Genomic DNA, 14401 nt, shown 5'->3' with positions numbered 1-14401 from the left:
TTGCTGATAATGAATTAATGATAAAGTACTTACATGAGTTTTAAGAAAATGATAAAATGATTAAATAGGAAGTGAAAATTCATAATCTTATTTTTCATTAACATCAACATAATAATTTGGTCAAACTCCTCAATTTTTATTTTTATTATTATTATTATTATTATTTTATTTTAACACGTTAGACCTATTTTCCCTATTTATTTGTCTCTTATTCCTCAAACCCCCTCACTCGTCTCTTTATCTACATTGCTAACCTAATGGCTCCCCCAAACTCTTAGCGTCGCACATTTCTAATCCTTACATTCCTTTTCTCATCCTACCCCTAAACCAAGTTATTTATCTGATCGTTGGAACTAGTATTGTCGCATCTACATCCTCCACACTCTATGCCTCAACGACTTTGTCTTGGACATACACAAATCTATCTTGGCACTTGGTCAGATAAGGTAATTAGGTATCGAAAGAAGTATGATTATTATAGTTGATTGTAGTATACAACCTAGTATGTATATGATTTTTTAAATATTTTATGCATCATTGACCTTAATCAATCTTACCTTTTAAAGGTGACAAACACAAGTTATCTGATCTAATGGGTGGCTACGGATCTAGATTAATTTGATAATCTGGTGAACCCTAACCGAAAAAATATATCATTGGTTCATATCAGATTGAAAATTGTGAATTCAATGAATTTAGATCAGATCTTATATTTAACTTTTGAAAATCCCATATGATCTGATGGGTGGCTATGGATCTGGATTAATCTAATAATTTGATGAATCCTAATTGAATAATTCAGGTCATTGGTTTAGATTTGAAATATTGCAAATCCAATGAGTTTAGATCTGATTTCTAATTTCACTTTTAAAAATCCTATCTAATCTAATGGGTGACTATAGATCTAAATTAGTCTAATAATCTGGTGAATCCTAAACAACAAATTTAGATAATTGGTTTGGATTGAATTGAAATTTGGAAATCCGATGAGTTCATATCGGATCTCGAATTTCACTTTTAAAAATTCTATCTAATCTGGTCTACCTGATTATTTACTATGTCTAATTTTTTAATCTTTAGAGTTTGGACTTTTTAGCCCAACCCAATTTTCTTATATTTTTTCATTTTAGGATTGTTGACAAATAATTACTATGATTATAATGTAAGATATGATTTAAATTTTCACTTGGCATGAGACGGTGTCATGCTTTGGACCATTGAGCTAGCGACCCATTTTATCAACCTTATTAGCAAAATGGGCCATCCAACCAAATCTAGCCCAATGGGCCAAGGCATGAAATGTTAGTTAGCCCAAAATGATATTTGTATGGGTCATTAGATTTCCTGACTTAGCTTGACCCATTGAATCAAACTATATTTGCCTAATTATTTTTTACATAATTTATATATGTTTGATCCACCTTTATCACCTGTAACATTTTCGTGTCCTAAATTATTTTTTTATTTTTCTTAAAATTTATTTATGATAATTTCTTCTTTTTTTTTGCAAAATTATCACTCACACACAATCATACCGTTAATATATATTTGCTCACACCTTTTTTTTATATAGATATACTAATAAAAAAGAAATATATAGATGAAAGGAAGTTTTATGAGAAACGTAACATTTTCTTATGAATTATACTACCTTTGATAAAAATTAAAAAAAAAATGACACTTATAGTTCTAGGAGGCCTATGATCTTAACACATACTCATGCTTGTACACACACGTATAAAAATTTGTGATTCTTTTAACTTGAGTATTTTAAAATATTTTTTTTTTATACTTTCTCATTAAAATGGTCTAATTAAATTTTATGGTGAATGTTTTAGTTTGAATGATTAGAAGATCAAATTACAGATGATTCATCTACTCAACTTAACTTCAGGTAACTTCTCAAACTTCATGTTGTCGTCAAATTGAATTAAATTGATCCTTAATTTTTTTTATTAATGGTGTAAATATTAAATTATGATGTTGTTGTGAATGTATTGTCCTATCAGCAGACTCTTAATAGGTTTTTTATATTATTTAATTATCTTAGTTTTTTTTTACTAAAATATATTATCTTAGTTAACAATAGCATGTTTGGTTAATGAAATAACAACTGTTGCTATGAACTTTAAAGTCTTTCAAGCTTCTATTAGTTACTTGCATTAATTATTTTACCATCCCGTGACTTCTTTCTCCCATGAAATTCAATTATTGCAAAACTGCAAATTCTTACTGCATGTAATTACAGTAACGTACTTTCTATCATAATTTTTATTTGCTAAATGTTTTTTTTAAAACTAAATTTTATTCATTAGAACTCACACAATGCCAAATAAGAAATGAGATTTATATTATTTGATTAATTTTAATTAATAAAAAATAAATTAATGTTAAAAAAGTATATTAATAATCTTCCTCATTAGAAATGTAAATAAGTTAAGTCAAGTCCGATAAAAATTAATCTTAACCTGAAAAAAATATTAAACAAGTTAAACTTAAAAATTGGGGACTGTACTTAATTGCATGCTTGGTAATGGTGGGTGTTTTCAATGTTTATTTTATCACTTCCCTGATTGAGATGTTAACTTGTGCTGGGTGTTTTCAATGTTTATTTTATCACTTCCTTGATTGAGATGTTAACTTGTGCTGGGTGTTTTCAATGTTTATTTTATCACTTCCTTGATTGAGGTGTTTAATTAACTTACGGGTTTTGGAATTTGGATTTTGCAGCCTAGAATGAAGGGACGCAAGACTGGTGAATCTATCACTGGTTCATACTATGTGCAAGAGGATCTCCGGGAAACTTACAGAGAATGGAGCGCCTATGGTGTAGATGTGGTAGTTAGCCCAAATGGAGAGGGGGACATAAAAATGTACTACGTCCCTTTTCTCTCTGCAATTCAGCTATATGTTGTGAGGTAGTTTGGTTTTCGATCTTCATTTTGGTTGATCAATGCCTATAATTTGCCTCTCTGTCATATATATATATATATATATATATATATATATATATATATATATATATATATATATATATATATATTTGGCATTGATTTTGCTTCTACATCAAACTTTGGTTTTAGTTTTGTTAAGATTTTTTTTTACTGATTTCTTGCTTATATTTTGGTCTATTTCTGACTGTTGATTTTTGAACTGCTTGTTCGTTCAAATTGATTTCTTATTGTTTAATATGTCTGTTGTAACGAATGCTGAGAACTAAACGGTCATGCTTGGTTGGATGGAGTTTTGTCATTTTCCGTGAAACATGTATTGAGAAGAGTAATTCAGCAGAGCAGCTATTGTTTTGATGACCCTTTGTACTTGAATTGTTGCTTGACTTTGTATAAGTGCCTCAAACTAATTAATATAACCATTTATTGCTAACCCAAGTTGCCACTTATGAGCGCACTCTGAATACCTTCAGTGAGGCAACTTGGTTAGCAACAAATAGTGTATGTTTAGTCTTATGGGATAAACTACTGCTGCTTGACCATGTATTGTTTGTTTCTCCCATCCTTCAGCATGCATAAACGCATCATCATTAATTATATTCATTGACAATAAGCTTTCTTAAGTTATATCATTCAAGTATGATATATCATTCGTATGCATTTAACGAGTTTTCATGGATATATATTCTAGGGCCTGCTACAAATGCACAAGTGCTGGGTGTTGCGAAGGAAGCACGTGGAACGGGATTCATGCAACAACAAAAAATGTGATTACTACTTATGAGGGAAGATACAATCATGAACAAACCACCCTCATGGACAACTAACAGGAATAAGCTTGTACTAGATGAAGAAGAAGAAGAAGAAGATGAACATGATGGTGGTGAAGAACTTGCAGCTGCCAATGCTCTAATGACTTTAATATTACCTGGGACTGGGAATTTTCTCAATACCCCAAACCCTGTTGAACCTCAAGTTCACACTCTTCAACTTCGCAATGACACAAATCCTGAATTTGCCACCAATAGGTCTCTGTTCTGAGGCCCAACCATTTTGGAACTTTCAACAATAACACGAACATGAATATTGGGTCTTCCTCCAACAACCCCCAAATTCATTGCTCTTCCTTGAATAATGCTACTGGCATGCCTTTCCGCTCCTATGCACTCAACATATCCTTATGCTACCCCTCAACCTGGTGGTCCTTCAGTGTTTCCACAGTTTCCGAATTCACCACCATTCAACAATATTCCTTCTTCTAGATGGTTTTCTCAGACTTGGCGTAATAATAATAATGGGTCTAGTTCCGTGTTTCCTTCCAAGGAAACAGGTGCAAGGGACAGGCACTAGGTTCATGAGGCATAATAAGGAGCAAGATGATAATAAGGTGTGTAGGGAACATGCAAATGCGCTTCTTACGCCTTCAGCGTCTTCGTGATCCTCTTATCCACTTCTTTTGCAAAAGCTACTATTGGTGATAGTTATCTTGTCTTTACATGATAATAGTCAGCAACTGAATAATTTCTGTTCGGTTTTTATTTTTGTGAACAATTTCTGTGAGTTTTCATTTGGTGATGAGGATATTTAACTTGAACTTAAGTATCTTTTTAGTCTCTTTTGAGTTATTTTTCTTGTAATTCTTTAAATTTAAAGTTACTTTTTTAGTTATTAGAATTTTAAAAAAATTATTTTTAGTCCTTCGAGTCAACGAAGAAATGAAATATTTATAATTTGTGATAACTTTTGATCACTAAAATATTATTTTATATTTTAAAGCACAATTTAAAATTCTTAGAATCACATGAATAAAAAAAATTAAAACGATTAATGGGTTTTTAATTTTTTTGGCTTTAAAATTAACAGATTTTAACTTCCTGTAAATTGTATTTTAAAACAAAATATAAAATGACGGTCAAAAGTTTCTACAAATTATAAATCTCTTAATTCTTGTTTGGCTCATATCGTGTATAAGGATTAAAAATAATATTTTGTAAACTTTAAGGAATAAAAAAAATTAACTTTAAATTTCGAAGGACTAAAAGAAGATTTAAATTTAAATGATTAAAAATTTATTTTTATTTAGGTGAGAGACTACAGATGTCTTTCTCAATGCATTGAACGAGAATATAATCTTTCTCGCGTTGTTGGTCCAAAATTTTTTTACACACAATAAAAATTAAATATAAATTTTCTTATTATATAAATTATTTTTACTTATATGAATATAATAAAATTTTACATCATTATATCAACTCTTAAGTTTGACAATATACAATATTTTTGTGTATGAAATAGATTGATTTAATTTCTAAAAATTTAGATTAGGAAAAGATTTAGTCCCATATAAGATTAGGAATGGCTCTCACTTCAATAAAATTTATAATAAAATTACATGTCATGCACCTATGCATGAATTATCTTGAATTCGAACCTAAAGGCTATCTTTAAAGAAGTGGAAGTTCAATTAGTGGCAATGAGAGTAAATTTATGTAAGTAGTATATTCCCCCATAACAAATTAAGAACCATCTTTTGATAACTATTTTTTTCATGGACAAAAAATATTATATATAATATGTAAGATTATAATAATTATGATAATTTATATTTTTTATTGGCTTATGTATAATATTATCTCGCAAAAAAGTATAACATTTATATATAATATAGTAAGGTATTAATTATATATATATATATAACAAAAAAGTACGAGTCAAGTGAGAACATTTTTTTATGTGAAAATTTAAAGAAGAATTAAACTATCAAATTAAGATTAAAAATAATATATTATTGATATTAAAATAAAAATTTGAATTAAAATCAAATATGTAAATTTATTACATCCAAAAATATTCCAATTATCACCTTATTTTTTTTCTCATGATTGTTGTTAACTCATCATTCTTACCATTTTTATTATTGTCATCATTATTGTCATACATCATGACTATCATCATCGCTGTCATTATGACCATTGTTGTTCATTATCACTCCCTAAAATAACTATACCAGTGACTAATATATTTTGTCTTTGATTTAGTGACCATACAATACCAATAACAGAGATCCCAATTGCAAAGCCATTTGTTGCTGATTTTTTAAGTTAGTCGGTAAGTTTTTCAATTTAGAGACCGATAATGATGATCACAAAATTATTTTATACGTGACCATTGATAGAAAGAAATAAATTGTTCGGTTGCTATAAATAACCTCAAAATTAAGGACCGACTGTTTAAGTTGCTAAATCATAAAATATAATTTTAAGTGACAATTTTAGAAAACTAAGTGGGTGGCTAGTTATATTTTATGTTTGCCACCAAAATTATCCGTTTGCTATTTTTAGCGACTGACACACGGTCACTAAATTCACTAACTAATTTTTATAAATACTAATTTAAATGACTATTTTGCGACCGACATATAAGTCGCTAATTTAGCTGTACAGATATTGCTTTTTATATTTTCACAATTCCATTAATGAAAATCTATATTACCATAACTACAACCACAGATATCAAAATTATAAGAAGATATCAAGTAAATTAGATGAATGACATCAATCATTTTCATTAATCAAAATAACATAAATTAAAGCATGTCTCCACATCTAATAGAATATTCTAAATCCAAAACAATGAGACATATGTTAACATGCATGTGGTAGAAAGTCTTAAATAATTAAAAAAATGAAACATGTCTCATCTAATAGAAAACCCTTAATTCAAAGAGTTAAAACATCTAATAAAAAGCCCTACATCTTCTACACCCACATCTTCGACAAAGGCACCTTATTAGCGGATACCTTTGGAAGTTGTCTTGACTAGTTGCAAATTGGATGAATTCATTAGCGCCTTCTTTGAGTTCAGGTCTCACGTGCTTTTTTTATGATCCAATCTAGAATTCATTCATCTCTTTGATGTTCGGAAATTTTCATTACTGCTAACCAGAATAAATGGAAAAGTTAGTGTCCATGTCTTTTCTTAAAATATGAAATAATCCTATCATGTGCTCATGAGCAACTTAATATTGTTAACAAAATTAAGCATTAAGAATATAACAAAAGCAAGAACATAAACCAACTTACACATTTCTGCAAAAGATTAGGTCATTTCAAAAATATATTTTTGTCTGATTATTTCTCTTGTTATGAAATATTAACCACCAAATTAGCTTCCTCATTGCAGTTGAAATGTCTATCCTCACCTGGAGGAGATTTCTCTGTCTTGAATCATGGTTCTTAATGTTTTGGTCCTGTAGAAAAAACTCGAGTTAGATAATTTAGAGTAATTAATTAGTAATTTTCAGTAATTATGTGAGATTTGTTGAATTATATCTTTACTTTAATATTATTTGTTTTTATGTGGAAGGGGACAAAATTTATAGACATATATCTTAAAATAATACTTTTAAAGGCCCTATTAAAGTAAATACCCGGATAGTTACGTCCTTTACGGCTATTAGCTGATGATGCTTCAGGGGCGAATTTCCCTCGATCGGTTTTGTTCTGATTAATAATTCTGTCCATTTGGCTGTTCTGTAGCCCTTTTATTCAGTATATAAAAAAATAAAAAATAAACTTAGATATATAACTTTAATCACTTTGATGATCCATAAAATTTGGAACACTCAAAACTATAAATAAAAGAGCGGATGATTATGGTTATGTTTAAGAAAATTAATTGAAAAATTAGTTGGAAACTGAAAATTTAATGAGTAGTTGAAAATTTTTAAAATATTATTAAATTATAAGTACTTAATAAAATTAGTTATTAAAGTAGATGAAAAATATAAAAAAAAAACATAAATGACATATTAAAAAAATAATAAGAAAATTGAATAAATATTTTAAGGATAATAAATAAATAAAATATAAAAAGCTATAAGGTAAAAGTTAGCATTTTAAAAATGTTACTTCAAGGTTATGTTTGATAAGATGTTTCAATTAATTTTTAATTTTTTTACTAGTTAAAAAATTTGTTTGACTATTTAGTAAATAATTTTTTTAATAGTTTTTTTTTAGTAACTTGTAGTGTTCTTTAAAATATTATTATTTTTTTAATTTTTTATATTTTCTTCTTTTTTATTCTTAATATATTTATCAAAATTCTTTATTATCTTTTTTTAAAATAAATTATTTTTTTATTAGTTTTACGTCATTTTAAACATTTTAGTTACTTTAAACCGCTAGTTTTACTAAACAATTATAATTTAATAAGATAATTTTTTATCTTCTAACTATCATTTTTCAGCTTTCGATTATTAATTAGTTTTTTAGTTTTTGATTAATTTTTCAACTTTTAATGAATTTTTCAGTTTATTTTGTGGAACATAATTCAAGTAACATTTAAAAAATATTAAAAATTATTTTTAAAAAAATTGTTTATCAAACATTCCAACACATTTTTTAACTAATAAAAAAATTAAAAATTAATTGAAATTGTTTGCGGATCCATTATATGAAAGTGGGCTAATAATAATAATCACTCGTTAAGCTCATATTACATTTTTTTTATAGTATAACATACTCAATTAAATCATTTAAAATATAATCCACTCAATATATATTTAACATAGTTATTGTTAAAACATGAGTGGGTAAGGAAATTTCCCAATAACATTTGCTTTGAGCTTTTGGCATCATAAGTTGCAGTCCTTTTGTAAGTCCTGAGATAGCAAGGTTCCATCTAGATTCTAGCATCAACATACACGAATAACTTTCCCATGCTTATAGAAAATAAGTGGACATTGGAGCTTATTTAGTTAGGCTGTGTTATGTTGAACTGAAATATCATCATTTATAATCAATCAATATTGTTTTTTATTGAAAAAAAAACTTTCACCATTCCAATTATAACAGCATCTGTCAATATATGTCAACCCTAGAACATAAATTTGAATAGTTACACAGATATTATCTAATCGGGTATACTTGCATATTTAACATCGTTTAATTTCAGAAATTTTAAGGATGATTAATCAAACGAAAGCCAATTCCAAGTTGTATGTACTACAGTCACACTCTGAAGGTCTAAGTCAACACCGTTATAATAAGAAGTGATTGCACAAGAACTGGGACCAAGAATGAGCCTGTCTCGCTCGCTATTGTTTTCATTAATTAATTATGTGGGAATTAGTAGGAACGGTTGTCTGTGATTGGTAAATTCTTGTCTCACATTGAAGTGAAGGAAGATGAAGTACATAACGATGATTGAATCGATCAGTTTTACTTGCATACGCTGCTTTATTTTAGCGGGTTCAAAACTTAAAAAGAATGAATCTGGGATCCTAATTTGTGTTGATTCACAGGGACACTTTTCGTAAAATCTCCACTCAGCTCATACTCATGTAATGCATGTAGACATCATGTGTCACCAAGAAATAGTATTAAACAAGAAATTTTTATCACTAATCACGTGAATTAACTGGCGTGGTTCAGTAACATTGAATTAGAATTTTGAATATACAATTGTATTCAAAGATAAGTTTTTTATCATAATAATTCTATCCGATTTGAGTAAAAATGCTTACAATATATATAGGATAACTCTCGGTCTAAAAATAAACACGAGCAAATTATCTAAGGAAACAATGTAGCGTACGTATGTCTTCTATATATATACATCACACGCGTACACACGAGAATTGACTGTTAATAGATTCCTTACTCTACATATATAGTAGTATATATTACCCTTCTGTGTGTTCTGTGGAATGAGTATTTCCCTCATGAGTCATATTTGAATCTAGTCAATATATGTTGTCTAAGGTGATATTGATTAGGGTCACTCAACAGAGGATGATTGATTGGTCCCTTTTAGGAGGTCTACGTATCTTACAGAGATGGTCCCTCCTCCTATCATATGGTCGTGAAGGAGACAACCTTATTTGTTTTTCTAAAATGGAAGTGGCAATACATAAAAACGTGTTTTTTGGGAATTTAAGTCTGATGTCTCCTTTTCCTTCCATTGAATAATAATGTCTCGAAAATATTTTTAAAATGATAATAATTTTCTGTTGCCATTTCTTTTTTTTGTAATTCTTAAATACTTTTAACATTGTTATCTAATTAGGATTATAATTGTATCTCCATAATCTATATATGTTATTTTTAAGAATAATGATACACAAATCACTCTTTATTTTAAACACTTTATCAATATTTCTCATTTTTTTTATTTCTATTTTAATCATATCATAAATTCTATTATGTGTATATTTGTATTTCTTTTTTTCCTCTCTCTAATGTTGGATAGCACATGAAATGTCTATCTGACATTTTTCTATTTTTAACGAGTATGCTAACATCTGTGTGGACAGAAATAGGTAAAAAAAAACATTAATATGTTTATTTATTTACTAAAAATAAAGATCAGAATAAATTGCTAATGTAAATTGTTGTATTTTTACATAAAAACATTCTATCTTTGGGACACTAGCTAGCGTTGTCTTTGTTTATTTAGAGACACCACAAAAAAAAGTGAATTTTTTTTAATAAAATAGCATATTTGAATTCTGTTGTTTGTTTCCACCCATCGGTAAGTTTCTTCTTCACTTCATCGTCAATTGATTCCTGCACTATATACTTCCATATATCCTATCTCTGTTATACATTAATAGATAGCAAACAAGATCTCATGACCCCAAATTTGCGTGTGACACAAAATAAACAAGGAACAAAGAAATCTATTTGTTTTTATTTTGTCTTTGGGGAGGGGCATAGGGATCCACAACTTAGGTAGTGTTCCGAAGAATCCAATTTCATCAAGTTTGTAACCAAAGCCATAACCTCTTATGTGCTATGCGCCCACACAAGTAAATTATATATAAAGAAATGGAAATTAAATCATAACCATCAACATTGAATAGTTGGAGTCAAAACTTGCAGCAAACGGGTGGGGAAAGGTCTGCATTTACATCAGAAAGGACCTTCCTCCATTAACTGCTAACTTCAGCCTTTTGGCCAACCATTGACAAAAAGCATTCATGTTTTGTCATAAAAACCTATCAAAAGTTAAGGTCCGCACCTGCAGAAATTTAAACACTCTTAACAGTACTGTTTCAATGGAGGGTGTCCCTTCTTGGACACCACAACCCAATTTAATTTTAGTTCACACAAGTGTTTCTCAACACAAACAGGTGTTTTCCACGTGAACAAGGGGTTGTGATATTGAGGTGTTTCAGTGTTTGTCTAGAGAGGGAGATTTGAACCATGTAAATGCAATGCATGTGGGTCTTCCTATCATGCAAGAATCAACCTTGGAGGACCACCGAATGTTCATGGTCCCCTGCACTGCCACCCCAAATTAACTCACACCATTGTTTCTAGCTGTAAAGGTATCCAAAGAAATCTTCTCAATTTCTTGGATACTTTCGCACTTGCTCCTTTTCTGCACTTTGTTCCTTTCCTTCGTGTTATAATGACCGCTCCAGACTCTGAAACCACTGATTCTAGGATCTTAACCATTTTGTGCGGTTCTAGAATGTAAGCGATCCACATAATATCTAACCAATGCAGAGATATAAGATTGATTTAATAATTAAAAAAATGATAAATTCAATCTTTCCTTACAAAAGATTAAAATCTAACATTTATCAGTAATAAAAAATAATTCACCAAATCGAGTAATGATATATACCTTATATATGAACATGTATAAATAGTTCATTTGACATGTCAGATTTCTCTCTATCTATGGGATATTTGTTTTGTGATATCATGTTACTTATCATAGTCTTGATGTACATGAATCATGAAAAATCGTGCATAAAGACTTATAAGTTGGTGTACATGGATCAGGGAAAATGATGCATTAACACTTAAAAGCTATTAATAGTTAAAAAAGAAATAATGATACAAGAAAGAGAAATGTAAAAATAATGAGATGTGATGTGAAAATAAAATAAAATATATCAAATAAGTATACACACTATAGCATATTTTTATATCATTACTCAAATCATTCTTTATATCCAATTTCTTTCACCCGAGAGTTTTAAATATCTAATTGTTTTATCATATTCAATTTCTTTACTCAAACATCAAACAATTGAAACCAAAGTTAATTCTGGGGGAAATAGTGTTTAACTCCTTTAAACATTATTTTTTTTATAAATAGATATTTTAAACTTTAATTTTATTTTAATTGATCCTTAAACTTTATTATTTTTTCAAATAGAAATCTTTAATCTTAATTTTATTCTAATTTATCGTTAACATTTATCCTTTTTACAAATAGTTCTTTTTATCAAATTATAGTTAAATTATTCACTTTTTCTCTATAAATTATAACAACTATCTTGAACGACAACATTTTTAAGAATTATCTTCAACAAGAGTATTTTTAGGAATTTTTTAACCTCTTATATCTTTCAATCTATCCCTTTTATATTTATTTTTAAATTGAATTTCTATATTTTTTATAAAAGAAATAGCCAGTATTTGTTTAAAATAACTTTCTAATTCTCTCCTCTCTTTTTTTCTTTTCTACATAAGGAAAAAATATCTTATACATATTCTTTTTTTGCACTCACTTTTCCATCCATCTAAATAAAGCACAGAAATTTTTATATTTCTTTTTTTCTTCTCTTCTTTATCTATCCAATAATACATTTTTTTCTTCATTTAAACAAAGCATATAACAAAAGTCTTCCCCCAACAACTCAGTCCTGATGTCATGAGTGTAACCAAAAAATAAAAAAAAGAAATACAAACAAAAAAAGTTGCTCCTATTTTACAAATTCCATTTCTATGGTTTTATTTCTCGTACCTTTGTAGTTAAGTGTTTTACTATTTTAAACATTCCAAAGAAATTGGTTAACGCATCCTCGTAAAGATGAAGATAAAGGTTTAGAGAATTGCTATAGGGATTCTTGAATTGCGTTCCTTTTAAGCTTATTTAGAGGGGCACAATTGGTAGACTTCATATACATTACATAAGATCAATAACGAGTCATTTTTTTCTCCATATATATAATTGCGTATGAAGTCATGGTTTACCCGTAAGGCTATAGGAAATTTAGATTACAAAACAGGATTTTTCTGTAAGCATGCTCGCAAAACAATAAGGTTCCATCACCGACAGCTCACCTAATTATTTGTTAATTTTATTCTGAGCAATTAATGATTGATGGAACCTTCTTTGGCACCAACTTGAGCGTTGAGACAAGGACCTAGGTAAAATATATCCTTCACTCCAAGGGCCCAAATAACGTTTTAAATTTTGCCATTTAGATACCATCCTATGATATGGCTTCTGAACAAAGGAAAACCAAAACCAAGAACAAATAGACCACGAGGAGATGGGGACCGGTGGATTAAAATTGGCTATGGGCAAGTTTTGCACACAATGAACTAGTTTTATTTAGCTTCAACTGGTTTGCAATAAATCCATGAAAAGATCTTCGTATTAGTATTGAATAACGAATCAGGTTCCAATTCCATCCACATGAATTAACTACTTTTACCCACTCGGTGACAACCAGTTTTGTAAAGAATAACTTAGTACGCTTCATGCAGATGAAGCCATTGCAATTTGCAAATGCTAAGAGACAAAAAAATAAAATCTTGAAATCGAATAATTCACTTAGAATTCCGAATTAGCTAAATAATCAATTAAGGCAATGGTGTCATTGGGCTATCCCAGCCTTATGTTTCCATCTTCATATTTCTAGAACCACTCAAAACAAATACTATTAAATCAAAATTAAAAATAAAAAAGTTAACACAATTTTTTCATTATAATAATTGTGGCAATATGTATCATAGGCAATATCAAAATATTGATCTTTCACCATTTGTCCATACAATGTATCATAGGCCCGCCCAAGCATCCGTTGCTACGTCCTAATCGTAGTATATTTATCTTAAACCCGACCATAGAACTTTTCCCATAATTTAATTCACAATCCAAGTATTATATAGCCCCAGCTAGACTAGCAATACTAAAAGCCAACGTCGACGCTCACATATGCATAATTTGGATAGATTATTCACAACCTACTCTAAATCATATAATTTGTGACAAAAAAACAATCAAATAGCCTCCATTCTAACCGATTCACAATGGCTGCTTCTTCTATTCTGTTCTGGAATGCTAATCTGAAGAAATAAAATAGATTTAAAAAAGCACATAACGAACACATGGAAGGCGGAACTAGATAGAAGACTCCAAGTAACTGACAACGTGTGATTCAAACGGCGAGGGGAATCGGTCCCAGCACCTTCTCATCAAGCAGACACATACAAGCAACGGTGACATCAGGATCTGTCAACCCACGTAACATAACCAACTTGATTTGTTCAACCTCCTACCTAAGCTATCATCATAATCATAATAACAACTCTTTAATATGTGTTTATATTTCAAATAAAACAACATTATCCGTGAGTATCGACACTAAAAGTTTATTTGTGAGGATAACAGAAAGAACTGGTAAATATGCGTGCGGCGAA

The 14401-nt window shown here is 29.2% G+C and overlaps 1 long non-coding RNA gene across 1 annotated transcript; it reads left to right on the top strand.

Moving 5' to 3' along the window:
* Nucleotides 1-241: 241 nt before the first annotated feature.
* Nucleotides 242-4550, top strand: LOC114370903. The gene is made up of 4 exons (XR_003657948.1): nucleotides 242-446; nucleotides 1839-1894; nucleotides 2731-2918; nucleotides 3643-4550. It is a non-coding gene; the product is annotated as an uncharacterized LOC114370903 (long non-coding RNA).
* The last annotated feature ends 9851 nt before the right edge of the window (nucleotides 4551-14401 follow it).

Source organism: Glycine soja, chromosome 10, assembly GCF_004193775.1.
Source record: "Glycine soja cultivar W05 chromosome 10, ASM419377v2, whole genome shotgun sequence".
NCBI lineage: Eukaryota > Viridiplantae > Streptophyta > Magnoliopsida > Fabales > Fabaceae > Glycine > Glycine soja.
The sequence above is the reverse complement of the archived record's forward strand: the minus strand, read 5'-3'. Positions and strand labels throughout refer to the sequence as shown.